The 16,566-nt window shown below is 39.6% G+C and overlaps 1 long non-coding RNA gene across 2 annotated transcripts in view; it reads right to left on the bottom strand.

The window, feature by feature from the left end:
* LOC132519270 (uncharacterized) overlaps positions 1-16,566 on the bottom strand; it is a 48,053-nt gene that overhangs the window by 8,850 nt on the left and 22,637 nt on the right. Inside the window, exon 1 of one of the 2 annotated variants that reach the window (XR_009540134.1) lies at positions 11,531-11,635. The exons of the other annotated variant lie outside the window; for it this stretch is intronic. This is a non-coding gene — a long non-coding RNA (uncharacterized LOC132519270). Of the gene's footprint in view, positions 1-11,530; positions 11,636-16,566 lie in introns of those variants that run through there. 2 annotated transcript variants of the gene reach the window in all.

Below are 16,566 nucleotides of genomic sequence, written 5' to 3'. Positions count from 1 at the left end.
TAAAAACATGTATTAGAAACTTCTTAACGTGTAATTCTCTTTATGATGTTGAGTCATTTTGTCTACTGCTTGGCATTTGTGTTTTGGAGGAATTCCCAGGGCTTTGTAATCCAGGTGTTAGCCCTTCCAAGCTTTCACCAGTCTGTCCTACTTGTTCAGTTCAATCCCAGCTATAAGCCTTCCTCCAGCTTCCTCTTTACCAAAATAAAAACCAGAGTCAGGGTAGGTAAGACTGAAGGATCACAGAAAACTAGAAATAAGTCCTATTCCCTCTAAAATTCTTGGCCCAAACTAAATTGCTATGTAAAATACTAAATTAAAAGTATGGTTTTCATTAATATCCTGACTTACTCTAAGGGAGTATTCTATATTAGCCAGAAATGATCAGTTATCCTACAATACAAAATTTACTTGGAGCAGTGTCTTAAGCCCAAAGGAAAGAGAATAGAACCTAGGGTCAGAAAAAAATGGTGTCCTGTTACCAGCTCTGCCATGTTTAGCTGTGTGGGTTTGATCACATTAGTTACCTCTCTGGATCTCAGTTTTCTTAGAGGTGATATAAAATTTACCTAGCGAGATTGCTATGAAGTTTGATTAAATTCTATGATATAGTATGTATAAAGATCCTTGTTTTGTAGCATAAATTGATACTTTAATTTTTTTAAAAAAGAAAGCAAAAAAAAAAATCAAGAAAATCAGCAATAAACAACCAGCCAAAGGCAAACAAATATGTGTCCTTAAGTGTTATGTGACAAACAGTATGTCTCATAGTGTATGTCCCCCTGAGGGACATACAGTTCTTCAGGAAAAGTGACAAGTCTCTCCATACAATATACAAAACCTAGGAATGTGTCAGACCAAACTGCCTTGACTTTCTGGATTCCCCTGCTGTATCATGTCTCATTACTTTTGCATAAACCATTCCTCCCACCTAGAAAATATTATATTTTCCCATCTTAATCTCCTGAAGAAAATAAGGCACTTGCACATACACACAAACACACACACACACCCCAGCTCACTTCTTCAGTTGTGCCCATGCTACATACCTCAAGGACTCTAAAAACGGGGTAAACTCCCATATGGACTTTCATAAATTACCTTCAGTAAATAAAACATCTGTTGAAATTGTATGTAAAATTATGTTTATATGTGCCTTGGCACATTTTTTTTTTCTAAAAATAGGATTTGTATGTTTGATCACAATCTCATAAGGGTCTATGATTCAAAACAACTTAAGAACAATAGTTGCAGTTCTGGGTGCGAATCGCCACTGTACTGCAATATTGTTGGTGGCAATCAGGGCTTATTAATCTCTGTTTTCCCAGCCTCTACTGTGTACTAAGTGCTCCAAAGGCATTTGATGGGTGATTAATTGCCTTTGCAGGAGAGCATTCTCAGGGTACTGGAAATTATGCTCACAGTACTGTACAAGGAAGAGTGACAGTCATGAAACAGAAAAGTCCATCCTTGCACAGTTGCTATGAGATAAAATTCCGTTGGTGCAGGTTACAGTTTGCTAATAATTAGCGATTTTCTACATACAAAATTAATTATAGCCTCATAAAATCCAATAGAATTTCTTCCTAATTCTCCTCTGATCTGCATTCTGTTGTTTATTCTCATTTGTTCTGATAAGGTCCATTGTCTCTAATGTTGCCTCATAAAGGGTAAGAAATAAATCAATGGTATTTAGCTTTTCTAAACATCTGGTCTGGCAAACATCCCAAAATTAATGTTTAAATCTGGGTGCAGTACGTGTGTTTTGTCTTGTCTTAGGGAACATCTCTGGAGATAGGAAGTGAGGGGTAGTGATGGCCCTTTAATATCACTGAGGAATTTGATCTTTGGGTAGATATTGCTCTATCAATACTGTAGGTTTCCATTACATGTTATGAGGGTCAGTATACAACAAAGGTCAAGGCTGATCAGTTTGAAAGCTTCCACTTAGGACACTCCTTTGTGTTTCAGATTAGAGGTTAACAAACTTTTCCTCATAAAGGGCCAGATAGTAACTATTTAGGCTTTGCAGGCCATGCAGTTTCTGCTGCAATCATTCAACACTGCTGTTGAAGTGCCAAAACAGCCATTGACAACATGTAAAGAAGTGGATGTGGCTGCATTCCAATGAAAGTCATTTACAAAAACAGATTACTCTTTATTTCAGATTTCTAAGGTTAGGTCAGAAAGAACCATGCAACTTCTTCCTGGTTCTCCTGGGATGGAGAATTTAATTAAGCGTAGTATCCTTTAACTCAGATTTCTAGACCCTCCATCTTCTGACACTAGACTGCTGTGTCCCCCTCACCCTGTTCTCTCTGTTCCATGCATCAGCAGCTCCTACACTTGCCTTCTGTGACAGTGACCCTGGTGAGGGTGGGAATGATGTGACAGCTGCTGCTTGGTGATTAGGTATATTTGGAGAGTGAGAGGAAAGAAGACACAACAATGATTCTGGGATTCCAAAGTTGGGTGAATAAGAGGTGATACCCTTAGTAGAAAGGCTAAAGTCAGATGAGGGAATTTACTCGAAAGAAAAGATGAAGATGCAGTATATAACCATTGCTATTGTGAAATTCCTTCCTTGTGTACACGCTCAGTCCCCTGCTCTCTCTCATTTTACCGTATTAAACTGGCAAGACCCCAATCTTGGTTAAATTCGACTCTGATGGCTCTGCTCCTCCCCACAGCTGAACATGGCTGAGAAAAGCACACAACTTTAAATGCATGTGCCCCACTGTCAAACAGGTCCCTAATGTAGCTCAGCGACAATGTATGTTTCCCTAATCCATTAGCTCTCCCACACTTCCAGAGGACCATTTCAAACCTCCTCTGTCCTCATGCACCCAACACCTCCTCCCAATCATCACTTCATCCGTTGACCTTGCTTCCTGTTTAACAGGGAAATAGCAACCATGAAAAAACAACTCTCAAAAGCTTGAAAGGTTGAATCACCACATCTAACCTCCTCTCGGCATCTGTGCCCACGTATCCTTCCTAGCTTGCTTCCTGTTATCCTGTCATTTTGTACAACCTGTGTTCCTATTAAAGGTCCTTTGTATATGAAGTCACATGACCTCTTGCTTACTCGAGGCCATAGCTCCACAATTGTTTCTTTCTTTTGCATCACCAGTTTTCCCTGTCTACCAATAGCTTCTACGCGTGCTATTATCTCTCCAAAATTAACCAAAGAATCCTTCTCTTGCCCTCACAGATCCCCTTCAGCCATAATTTCATTCTGGTCTTCCCTTTAGAAGTTGTTTGCTACCCTCTACCTCAATGTCCACTCCTTCTCTGGTCCTTTGCAGGCTTCTCCTTAGCTCACCAACCTCTACACATTGGAGTGACCCACAGCTCAGTCCACATACCTCTTTTCTCCCTGCACACACTACCTCAGTGATTTATCCAATTTTGTGACTTTAAATATCATCTAGATGATGATGACTCCCCAATTTACAACTCATCCCAGGCACTCTTCTGAATTCCAGACACATACACATAACAAATTAAGCATACTGCTTAATTTATATTTCCATTCTGATGTCTAATTGGTATCTCAATCTTATTGTATCCAAAACTTAATCCCAAACACAACAACCAAGTCAGAGTCTTCCCAGTTTCAGTTAATAGCAATTTCTTCCTCCTGTATCTCAATTAAAACCTTGAAATTATTTTTCACTCCTCTCCTCAGGTTTCGCATCTTCCTGTTATCAAATTCTACAAGTTCTACCTTCTAAATAATCCAGAATCTCACCTCACCTTCCTGCATTTATTGCTCCCAACTTTTGCAAAGCTGCTATGATCTCTCTACCAAATGATTGCAATAGTTTCCTAACAGATATCTCTGCTTCCACACTTGGACCCATGCTCTCCAGTCTAATCTCAACACCAGTCATGACATGTTGGTTCCTCTCTCAAAACCGTCCATTGAGTTCCCATCCCATCAGAGTCCAAGACGTCATCTTTAGAGAGGCCTATGAGGCTCTTGATATCCTGGCACCATCACCTCCTCCCTCAGATCCTGCTTCTCTGCCTCTATGGCTCACTCTGTTCCAGGAATACTGGTTTCCTGGGTTCCTTGTGAACCTTCCAGCCATGCTGCGGCCTCAGAGCTGCTGCACTCTGTTTCCTGTGTCCACAGGGCCCTTGTCCCAGAGTGTCTCACTCTCTCACTCCCTTCAGGTCTTTGTTGTGATATTACCTTCCCAGTGTGGCCTTCACTGACCACCTTACTAAAAATTGCAACCCGCCCCGCTCCATACACTGACACCCTTTTCTGCTCTCATGTTCTACTTCTCCCCATAGCAGGTGGCATCAGTGGGCATCATTTCTGCCTCACCCTACTCCATGGAGACGCAGATATGGCTGTGAAGCTGAGGCCAAGTCCTGTCCTGTTAGGGCTGCACACCACTGGTTGCTGCAGCAATGGCTGGAGTAAAAAGTGGCCCAAGAAGGTGTGAGGCAGTGCATGTGATGCACCCAATACAGATGCCAACTGGCATAATTATACCCAAAAGTCAGCCTGAATTTTCCAATCTGTCTGTTTAAAACACTGCCTCTCTCTTCTTCTTGAAGTGATTGTGTGGAAACAGATTTGAAACAGATTTCCATTTCTTTATCTGCTTAACGCTTTCATCCAGCTCATTGATCTTCCATTCCCCATTTTTCTCTTTTTAAAACTTTTTAAAATTTATGCTCACTTTCCTGTACCTTCAGTACACATGTGAAAAATGTACTTGCCTTTACTGATGTTTCTCTAACTTCCAATGCACCAGTTTGCCTCGGTAAAGGTGACCTTTTCTGTGAAGGAGCCAGGCCATGCATAATTTTGGTGGTATGTTTAGTTATGTCTTTGTTGGGATGTCTTAACAAATGGATTTTTTAACTCCTATTTTGACAACTTGGTATAACTAAGTAAATGTGAAAAATATATCCCTCAATATGTGTGTTTGCATATATACATGTTTTCAAAAATAAAGGAAAATATATAATATTTGGGAATAAGATAGGAAAATCATTTTCACAAGTTACAGATGTCCTGATAACTCATAAGTGGTGAAACTATATAAGGTCATCTCTAATGAGTGAAAACATTTTTGATTTCACACTTCCCACATCTTGTACTCTGTTTATAAGAATTGCTTAAGATGTTTGAAGATTTTAAGAGTTTTTAATGGTTATTTAACCATCAAAACTAAATAAATACATCTTTATACAGTTTGGTATTGCTAAGCTTTCATTGGACAAAATGGGACTTTGAAATCCTTTTAAGTTAATAGCTTAAAGACATTTCTCATAACTCAGAGCCCTAATTATAAATTCGGTTGTTTTGTTTTCTAATCACTGTAAAGAAATCCACCTTATATCTTTTCTTCATGGCAGATGTTTTGTGTGGGTTTGATGATATAATTAATCTTAGAACAAAAAAAAAACTATTTTCAGAAATGTATTCACTTTTTTTTTTTTTCCGCGTTTCGCGGGCCTCTCACTGTTGTGGCCTCTCCCGTTGTGGAGCACAGGCTCCGGATGCGCAGGCTCAGCGGCCATGGCTCACGGGCCCAGCCACTCCGCGGCATGTGGGATCTTCCCGGACCGGGGCACGAACCCGTGTTCCCTACATCGGCAGGTGGACTCTCAACCACTGCGCCACCAGGGAAGCCCTGTATTCACTTTTTTAGGCTATTTCATGAATGGAGTTCAGTAGAGTAAAATCATAGTAATTTAAAAAAATATTTTTCAGCTTTCAAAATACCAAAAATCACTAGGAATTTCAAGTCCTAAGGTCATGGTTTTCACATTAAACCACACCACCTTGCCTTCCATATCAATATAGAAAGGAGATGGAGAGACCAGGTAAGAATGCAGGTACAGGAACCTGGGTATAAAGTGGGGCATGTGACTCTGGCCTGACCAATCATGATGTCAATCCAGTGGTCATGGTCACCAGTTCAGCTGTATATATGTAGCCCCAGCAACCCTAGAATTTTTGATGCAGAAGCTTATAAGAACTTTTTCATTCCTATAAGGCCCACTGAATTAGGATGTTATGAATTCAAGGCTATGTAAACATGTCACCTGCCACATGGAGAATACCTATCTGGAGTAGGACAGAAATGAGACCTACAAAAACAAGTGGAAAACAATGGGGAATCTATAGTTCTCTTCTAGACACTTTGCTTCCCTCTCTATGCTATAGCCTGTGCTACAGCTGGAGAAAATGGGACAATAACAGATCAAGCGATAATCTGGAAGAGTGAGAAACCTGAAATCCCTCCAACCCATACAAACTGGATTACAGCCCAAGTTGGACATGCTGGGGATCCAGGGACCAGCCTGCACATAGATATGTGACAACCAGAGAGGATCAGGTTCAAGAGGGCAATGTATAAGGATCCTGAACTCACCTCCTCCCATGGACATACCAACTCTACAGCCACCTAAGAGAGAAACCCCAAAACTAGCTAAACAACTCCCACACATTGGATGAACAAGAAAAACCCACATCAAAATGGGTAGGAGAGGCTGAGACACTATCTCATCATAAACCTCACCCCCAGCACAGCAACCCACACAATCAGGTAGTAACTTACAACCCCAAACTTCTCCTGAGGAGCGAATGGTTTCAACCTCAAATATGGCAGCTAAACTTTTAAGACCAGGCACCTGAGAGATGACACCCAAAACATCTAGCTTTGAAAGTCCACGGGGCTTGTGTCCACAAGACCCACAAGGCTATAGTGAACTGAGAACCAGTTCTTAAATGGCTAGTGAGGACTCACCACAGCTACACCCCCGAGCCAAGTGCAGAAGAAGCCGACTGAAACACCCAGTCTTCCTGTGAAAGAGGTCTATTAGCTTATCTTCACAGCTGCAGCCCAAGGGGCAGGCTTCTGATTAAACACACATCTAAATGCTCACTGTACAGAGACTTTGGAAGGCAGGTGCCATCTTCACGCTCTCCCTCTGTGTGAAGATACATATTTTGGTCTCTGCCTCTTGTTCCTGCTAATATATGGTCTTTGACCTTGGTTTCTCACACAGAACTCCTAAAACCCCTGTAATTTCCTGAGTCATAAGAGCATCTCTTGTTTTAATGAGGTGACTCTTGGTGGGCTTCTGGATGCAGGATGGTCACCAGAAAGACCAAGCCATAATTAGAAGTTTGGAAATTTCAGCCCCATCCCCCCATTCTCCAGAGAAGGAGGGGGCTGGAAAATCAGTTAATAATTAATCATGTGTACATGGTAAAGCCTCTGTAGAATTTTCTAAAGTATGATTGGTGAACACATCCACGTTCCAGGAGGGCAGTGCATCCCAGCTCCGTGGGGATAGAAGTTTCTGTGCTTGGGGCCCTTCTGGCCCTCACCCTCTGTATCTCTTCATCTGGCTGTTCATCTTTATCCTTTTGATCATATCCTTTATTATATAGTAAGCCTGTAACTGTAAGTAAGTGACTTCTTGAGTTCTGTGAGTTTTGTAGCAAATTATCCAACCCAAGGAGATGGTTGTGGAAAGGCTGTTTGATAGCTGGTTAGTCAGACAACCTGGGGCTTGTGATTGGCACCTGAAGTGGGGACAGTCTTATGGCACTGAACCCTTAACTTGTGTGATCTGACGCTAATTCCAGGTAAGTAGTGTCAGAACTGAGCTGAATTGTAAGACACCCAGCTGGTGTTGGAGAATTGATCATTGAGGAAATAAACCTACACATGTGGTGTCAGAAATGTTTTTAGTGTGATGGTCACGTGAGAGTAAAGAAAAACAGTGCATTTTCCCCCACATGTCAAGAGATCAAGAGAAAGGAAGTCTTGGTTACATTGCTAGAAACCTGCAATCTTTTACCTGAATCTTGCTTGTGCAATAATAACAATAATGTTTAGTAATAATCCCTTTGCTTCTAATGGGAGTTGGAGTTATGTTTGTGTCACTGTCAACTAAAAGAAACTTGATTAAGAGACAATGTAAGAAGTTCATGAATTAATTTATTAATAAATTTACATGTGATTAAGAAAGAACTCCCCACCACAGGGAATATGAAGGGGATCTGAGTTGCTTTTTAGTATGATTCATGATCTTCTAATTAAGCTGTACTTTAACGTTACACAAAAAAAGAAAGTAAGGAGGATTCCCAGGAGAGCATGATCCCTTTCTGACTGCCAAGAAAAGACACTCAGTCAATATGTGTGTGATTCATTTTGAACACATATATTGGTATTGGCTGATTATAATATTGGATAATGCTGTTGGAACATTGTTCCCTGTATATAGGAAGTAGGATTGCTAGTGAAAGGCAAATGCTTTTACAAAGTTTGCCATTGTGACTGTCACATTCCTGAGGATAGAGTTGTGTCTCTCAGACAAGTATGTGAAGGGTGGTCATGGAGAAAAACAAAATTAAAATTATTCTGCTGAGCTCTAAAAGGCAGAACTATAAATAATAGCTATAGGGTGTAAGATTCAAATTCAATAAAAAGAATGATTCTCTTGCATTCTTCATCATTAGGAGTATTCAAATAATATTTTTCAGGGATATTTAGAGAAGACTCTTGAATTGAGTAGAACAAAATGCAGATCATTCCTGCGTTGGTTTGGATGAGTTCTACAGTGCTTCCAACTCTAAACTTTAAGTATCCTACCCTCTAAAATCCATACATGACTGTTCAGTATGCAAATTATTTAATAGTAACACAGATATCTGAATAACTAGCATTTTCCTACTGTTTTATATTTGTATAAAGCGCTCTTAGTTGTATGAATAACTAGTATACTTCAAATCAATATACTTTATTGCTTTATCTTTAGAGACACCATGTCAGATGTTTAAAACAAGTGGCTGCTATCAAGAAAACGGATCTCAAAATACAAGAGATAAATCACAATGACCTCCTTATTTGGGGCAAATTTCACTTGCAATAGAAAGGAAAAATGGAAGTGTGGGAAAGTGTCTTTCAGAAAATTAAATTTTCCCAAAGGTCATTTTAAATTTTAATAATTTAATCAACTACCTGATTCTGATTTCAAGTCAAGGGTCATAGAGGTCCATTTTATTATAAATAGAAAAACTTGTAGTCATTCAAACGTTGATGGCAGAGAATAACATCATTAACTGTGCTAGACAGGACACAGGAGCCAAGTAAAGGAGAAAGATGCAATTTATGTCCCTCATCAATTTTAGAGTGTTTTTCCCCCCAGGATCATCCTAAAGCCAAAATTGGGGAAATATTTCCTACTTTTGCACATAACGATCTCTATTTCATCCCTTGCATGCTCTGTGTTTATCTGAAACTTGGTTTCTGTCTAAGTGTCTAAAGAAAGACCTTATTAGGGTGAAATACATTTTTGCAGGCACAGATGTGACCCTTGGGTTTTGAGTTACTAATGACCTAAGGGCAGAGACTATAGGTAATGGACAGAGAAGGAAAGACAGGAGAGCATGGAGCTGGCCTACTGTCGTTGCTCTATTCACAGTGAGGACTGAGCCATTCTAATCCCCTTGGATTTTTTTATCTGCCAAAGCAGCTTGGGCCCATCAGCAAATTGCAGTGGCATATGGTCCAGGTTTACGAGTAATCTGGCACATGATTAAGGCAAGGGGGATGTTATCCTTCAGCAAATACTGAAAATATTGTAGGAGAGTTTTGTGGGGTTTTAAAACTGATAAAATTATAATTATTAAAGATTTCCAGGAATCAACAATTTGGATTTTGTCAAATTAAAATTTTCTTAAGATATAGGAAGTTACTTCAAAAAAGAAAAATCAGTGACCCAAGCGTTAAGAACTAGTAGCTCTGTTTATTTGCTGTTGAATCAGTAGCTTGGATACTGTTCGTCAGGATCTAAAGGGGGCTACACACAAGGCCTGGGTTTCCATGAGGACCAGGTTTTCACTTCCCTACAATCAGTTCCCCATTGTAGTTACAGCTGTCCTAAGGTTCCAGGGATGAAGGAAACAATTTCAAAGAGAGGTGTGACGTGGAGACAGGTAGATGATATCTAATATAACCTCATCCATGTTTCGCAAACTGGCTAAGTCTTTAGGTAGAGAGGTGGCTCTTGTCCCTGGGTACACACTAGATTCATCTGGGGAGAGTAGAAAAATCTTTCCCAGAGATTCAGATTTAACTAGACTTCAGTGAGGCCCAGGCAATGGCATTTTCAAAAAGGTACCCTAGTGTTTCTACAACAATTGAATTAGAGCAACAAGCATTAAATTGGGCAACACTACAAGGTGCCCAGTGGCACACGAAAGTGTAGGATAAAGACTGAACACATCTTTCTGGAAAATCCATCTTACTCAAAGATTTCACTATTTTTGTTCCTCTTTAAAAGTTATTACGAGATGTTACACTTATAAGTCTAAGACAGATATGAATGCATGGTAAAATACAAATTCACATGAGGTTTTCAGGTAAAACGGTGCCCCAATACCCTAAGAGGAGTATGCTTTTTCATTCATCTTTTCCTTCATTCATCAGACAGTTTTGAAGAGGTAATATACATAAGATATTATGCTTCCATTGAGGCTACTTCAGTGCCATAAATTTCTCCATTTATTTGCTCATACACAACAACCTAATAACTACATACTAATACTTATCTAATGATCAATTTATGAACATATGTATGTGTGTGTATGAGTTTATCTTTTAATCAGTAAAACACATTTTTTAAGAATCCTTCAGGCTAGATTGCATCTATCTCCAAATAAGTTTAGCAGTTACAAACACAGTTATATAAGCCTGGTTTAGATTCTAATTCCCTCACAGATTATTTTGCACTTAAAACTGTCAGCATGCTAAGTAACAAATTGAGCAGCAGAAAGAAAATAAGTAAAATGTTTGTCTCATTCTGCTTAATATTGTAATGCTCTTTAGAGCCACAACATAGCATGAAAAAATTGTCAGGTCCTCTGGTTGTTCTGGGCATTATATGCTTACTCTATCAAGTTATTTCTCATTGGATTAAAGCTAATTAGTCCTACAGAAATTCATGACCACATAATTCAATCTCTGTTTAAAGGGGGTTCAACTTCCCTGAACCTCTGTTCTCAGCACATATCACAGGAGAAACAAGTCAAGTTAAACTACAGTCTTCTAGTCTTTGACCTTAAAAACAATATCAGCACTTGCTTCAGTAGAGTTCCAGCAACTTCTTTTACCAAAGACCTTCTGTACTTCTCTCCCATTTTCTCTTCAGGGTTAATTAAGGAAAATATATTTATTGATTCATCTTTACTACAGCCTCCAAGGGAGACAAAAATAGGATTTTTATTTTACTCTCATCAAAGTTATTTTTGCAAAAACTCCTGCTGGGTAAACCAACCTGTGACCCCTTAGCCAGCTACAGAATCACCATAGCAACAGAGTCACCTCATCATTTCAAGACCCCTGAACTGTCAGGGCTTTTAGGAGGGCTTTGTATCCAGCAGCACAAACTAGACAGAAGAGCAGACATGAGCGATTCATGGCTTTGGCTCTGTTGAAAAAAAAATCTCAAGTTTCATTTTAAAATATTCATGCCCAATACTTACATTATTTGAAAAACACCACAACCGTAAATCAAGGAAGTGTCACAGGAAGGTTGGACTCCATCCTTAGCATTGGATCAAAATCTTGAGAAGGCTCCTAAGTTCACTGATGGGTTGGAAGGGGAGTGAGAGATCTAGTGACACCAAAGTGGTTTCAACATTGAAAGGAATCAAATTACCTCCACTATTTGGGGAAATCAGGGTGAATTTTGATGACTTGCATGGAAAGTTGCTTAGATGGGTAAGGGCTATTTTGCAGTCTGTGGATTTTTAAAGCAAGAAAGCAAAAGGATCCCAGCATGAGGAAATGGTAGGCTGCACCAGAATCAGTGTAAAAGGGTTGGAAGTGATTTTCATAGCTTCCCCATGAGTCAGGTGCATTCTAAGGTTATTAGAGTGAGTTTTGGAGAAGGAAGGAGTTACTTATCCCCAGCAAAGATGTTTCCAGGGCTGATAGAGAATGAATTAGAGCCAAGTATAGAGTCAAGAAAGCCAAGATGCAACTAAGGTACAAGATCTCAAGGCGAACCCAGGAAAAGAATAAAATGTCAGACTTGCTTAAGATAAATGGGTTTGCTGATAGAGATCACAGCCAAATTCTCCACATGCCCATTTGATACAGTATAATATTCCTATGAATTAAATGACTTAAATTATTTTGTGTAAAGATTTCTTATTCATGACTCAGGATTTCTGGGAAAAGTGAATACTTTAGACAGTGATTATCACTGGAACACAAGAGTTTACAAAATCAAAGAAAATCCAGGAAAGGCACAGACTAACTAGAAACCACAGTCACACCCTCCTTCAAAGGTAAGTGTAGATTTGAAACAGGAGAAATAACTGCACTATTCACTGAATTAAAAAAGCATCCTTGTCATTATGCCCAGAGGATCCAAGTTTTACCCAGGAAGTTGGTATCCCCAAAAGCACTTGTTCAGAGTAACTGAGTAGAAATTTTGTAGTGGTTATTAAAGCACAAGGAAGGCATTCTCTCTTTCTAACAGTTTAACTAATCTTGAACCTGGCACACCCCTTCTAGGATTTCTTACCAATATTCTGCTTAGAAACCTAATTTTTAATCAGAGCTCTAGCTTCAAACTATTGTCACACTGTATTTCTTCCCACGAAATAAAGCAGTTAAAAGCAATAGTGGTGGCAATAGTTGCCATTTATTGAGTGCTAACTAGGTGCCAGGTGCTTCTGGAAACTCTGAAGCATAGTTACTAATATAACTTATAATTTATAGATGAGGAAGTTGAAACCTAAAGAAAGTAAACAACTTACCCAAGATGGCCCAGCTGGGATCCTAACTCAGGGCTCTCTGATTTGAGAGCTCAGGGTCTTAATTATTCTTTTATATTGTCCACCTCCCAGGAATCATTTATTCCTCTCTCCCACAAATACTTGTGGCACACTGACCGTGTGCTATGGAGTGCTTTGGATACAGCAGCAAACAGAATACTACAAGTTCCTGCTTTCTTGGAGCTTAGGTCTCACATTCTGCACATATATATCAGGTGCTATTAAGTTCACCAGGAATGAAGAAGAGAACATGGTAGAAAGTTAGACAAACTCCTCATCATCTCTGCCCGCCTCCCAAAATGCAGACAGACCTCTCAGTTACACTTTTTTCTTCCATATGCTTATGTCCAAGCTGGTCTTCTTTTCTTTTCTCTTAACCAGTCCTCTTACCCTTGTCAACCCTTCCACTCTCCTCATCACAGAACGGTCCCTTGATTTCAATGTCTTTGTGAAAATGTGACTCTGATGATATCATACCTCTTGGAGTCTTCTTGGGAGTTAGGCTGAAAGTCAGCATTTGTAGCTTCAACTCCACTTGGCGACACCAAATCTTTGTTTCTCTAAATACTTGTAAAAATATGTGTGGCTATATCACTCCCATCTTCTCCATATTTTTGTCCACTTCGGTTATCTAATTTTGTATTTGGTTTAAAGTTCTCCTCTTTGCTCTAAGTTTTATCATAATAATTAGGGATTCCCACATGCATGTGGAAACACCAATCAATCAGCACCTCCTCTTTGCTGCAGACACTCACCATAAGCAACAGACCCCACCAGAGCTGATGCACCTCTGAAATCTTGAAGCTCTATGTCCACTCTCGAAGCACAGTTTCCTATTCTTCTAGCTTTCTTATTTGTACTATTAACATCTTCGTTTCTAATCCTTAACTAGACTTGAAATTTATTGGCTGTTCCATTCTTGCCCATCTATCAGCCTCCTCCTGTCCCCATTTCCATGTGGGCCATAATCCAGCATTTGAGGCACTTCTTTGTGTCTCGATTCTTTGCTCCCTTCTGCTGCATCTGCCTGCCATAACCTCAATCTGGTCAAGGCCACAATCCCCACTACTTAAAATGGATTGGGATGTGGGAATAAACCATAAAACTGTGTAGCTCTGTGTCACTGTAAGTTAATGGTGTCCAGTTGGCCCTTAATATTGCCTGAAAATTCTGTAGTATGTTTCTAATCAGCTGGTCTCTCGCTATCCAGGATAACCATTCCAAGCTTACCTGCTTTTCACAAGCTCCCTATCCCATAATTTCATCCTTAACTCTCAGCACAAGACCTCCTCTCCAATTTTACAGAGAAAACACAATCAGGTGAAAACTTATCCAACTTCACATTCACCCACCTTCACATATGTTACATTTGTTCTCTATTTTTTTCTCCTGTTTCTCTAGACAAAATATTCTATCCTCTTTTCTGAAGCTAATCGTGCCATCCCCTCCAGCTTCCATACAGAAGTTGTTCAGTCATTTATTCTCTTTTATCTTAAGTCCTCTGACTTCTCTCTCTCCATTGACATTTTCTCTCTTGCATACAAGATTGCTCAAGCCTCTACCATGCAAAACACTCTCCTTTAATCCTGTATCCCCTACTAACTCCCATCTAGTCTCTCCCCTTTAAAAATAAGCTATTGCAAAAAAAAAAAAAAGTCTGTACACAAGTACTTTAATTCTTATCATTCACCTCACTCCTTAACTCTCGCCATCCACAGGCTTCACTTTTACCACATCATTGAAATAATTCTTCCAAATGTAGGATGACCATGCATCCTGGCTGTTCTGCAAAACATCTATTTTACACTTGTTGTCCTGTCATAATTGTTAATAACAATCTTTGTATTAGTCAGGTTTTCCCAAAAGAACAGAACCAACAGATTATTTAGATAGATGATAGAGAGAGAGAGAGGTAGAGAGATAGATGATATAATTAGAGATATAGAAAGAGATTTATTATAAGGATTTTGCTCTTATGATTATAGAGGCTGAGAAGAACTCTGTCTGTAAGTTGAAAACCCAGGGAAACTGGTGGTGTAGTTTCAGTCCAAGTCCAAAGGCCTGAGAACTAGGAGAACTGACAGTGTAAATTTCAATCCAAGTCTGAAGGCCTGAGACCCAGGAATGCCAATGGTGTATAAATCCCAGTCTGAGGCCAGAGAAAGCAATGTTGCAGCTCAAGTAGTCAGGCAGAGAAAGAGCAAATTCTCCCTTCCTCTGCCTTTTTGTTGTATTCAGGCCTTCAGCTGACTGGATGATGTCCACTCCCACTGGTGAGAGCAATCTCCCTTACTCAGTTTACTGAGTCAAATGCTAATTTCATCTAGAAATACCCTCATGGACATATCCAGGATGTTTAACCAAATCACTGGGCACCAGTCATATAATCAACCATCACAATCTCTTTAATTCTCAATTATATTCTATACTGAATGATAATTTATACCTTCACTCTTTCCACCTTGTAACCCTAACTCACGTGATTGTGCTGAAGTAGTTGCCTCTGGAACCCAGGGTTTTTCTTTGAAGCCCTTTGACTCCAGGAGACAACTCTCACATGGTTACACTTGGACTTCATCAGTTATCGCTTTTCAGTCTCTTTTATAATCTCCTCTTTCTCTATCTGCTCCTTAAGAATCAGTATTTCTCTAGGTTTACCCCTTGGCCAATCCTCCTGGATAATATATTCATAATAATGGCATAACCATTCTTACTATACAATAACTCCCAATATACATCTTTAAGCCCAGATCTCCCTCCTGAACTCTAGGCTTTCATAAACAACCGCCTATGGGAATTTCCACTTGGATGCCTAAAAAGACACTGTAAACAGAACCCAACTCAAACTGAACCCATCAGTTTCCCTCCATATCAGCTTCTTTTCCCAGACCACCCTGTCTAGGTGAATGGTCAGACCCATACCCATGGTTCAGATCAGAGACCTGAACATCATCTTTGACCCAACACCTTCTTTTATTCCTTTATCTCATATCAAATTTCTCATGATTTTCAGGTGATTCTACTTTTTAAATTATTCCTTAGATCTTGACATCTGCATATATCAACTGCCGTTACCTTGGTTTAGAACCGTATTAGTTCTCACTCTGTTTACTATAATAGACTTTTGTCTTTCTACCTTCGCTTGTAATCCCTTTAACCTACAAGCCACACTGCCACCAGTTTGATCTTTCTAAATCCTACAATGGCACTTATCTAAGTTTACCTGCCCAGTCCTTGCACCCTGTATACCAGTGTACTCAATTCCAAATGACTGATTTGACCCAAGTCTCTCATGCTTTTGTACCTGCTTCTTCCTCTCCCCAGAAGGACCCTCCTAACCATTCTTCTACGTTAGTCTCACTTGGCTCAATATCAGTTCCCTCTGAGAGTCTTCTAGGCAGGGTTAGGTGGCCCTCCTTACACAGCATCCTTTGCTTCCTTCATCACAGAACTCATCATCCTGTAGTGTAATTGTACAGTTGCTATTCATCTCTACTGCTAGACTATGAACTGTGAGATGTCTTTGCCTCTATTGTGCCTCACATGAGGTCTGGCACAGAATAGGCACTCAGTTAAGGTTTGTTAAGTAAATGACTGAATGAATGAGTATCAGCCAATTAGAAATAATTTTTACCATAATAGACAGAGTACATATGAATAAAACATTTTTTATAAAGACATAATATTTATTTTCTTAAAAGGATTTTAGTTCAATCCAGAGATCTTTAAATCCT

Source organism: Lagenorhynchus albirostris, chromosome 4 (assembly GCF_949774975.1).
Source record: "Lagenorhynchus albirostris chromosome 4, mLagAlb1.1, whole genome shotgun sequence".
Classification (NCBI taxonomy): Eukaryota; Metazoa; Chordata; class Mammalia; order Artiodactyla; family Delphinidae; genus Lagenorhynchus; species Lagenorhynchus albirostris.
Note: the sequence above shows the minus strand (reverse complement) of the source record. Positions and strands in the feature narration are given on the sequence as shown.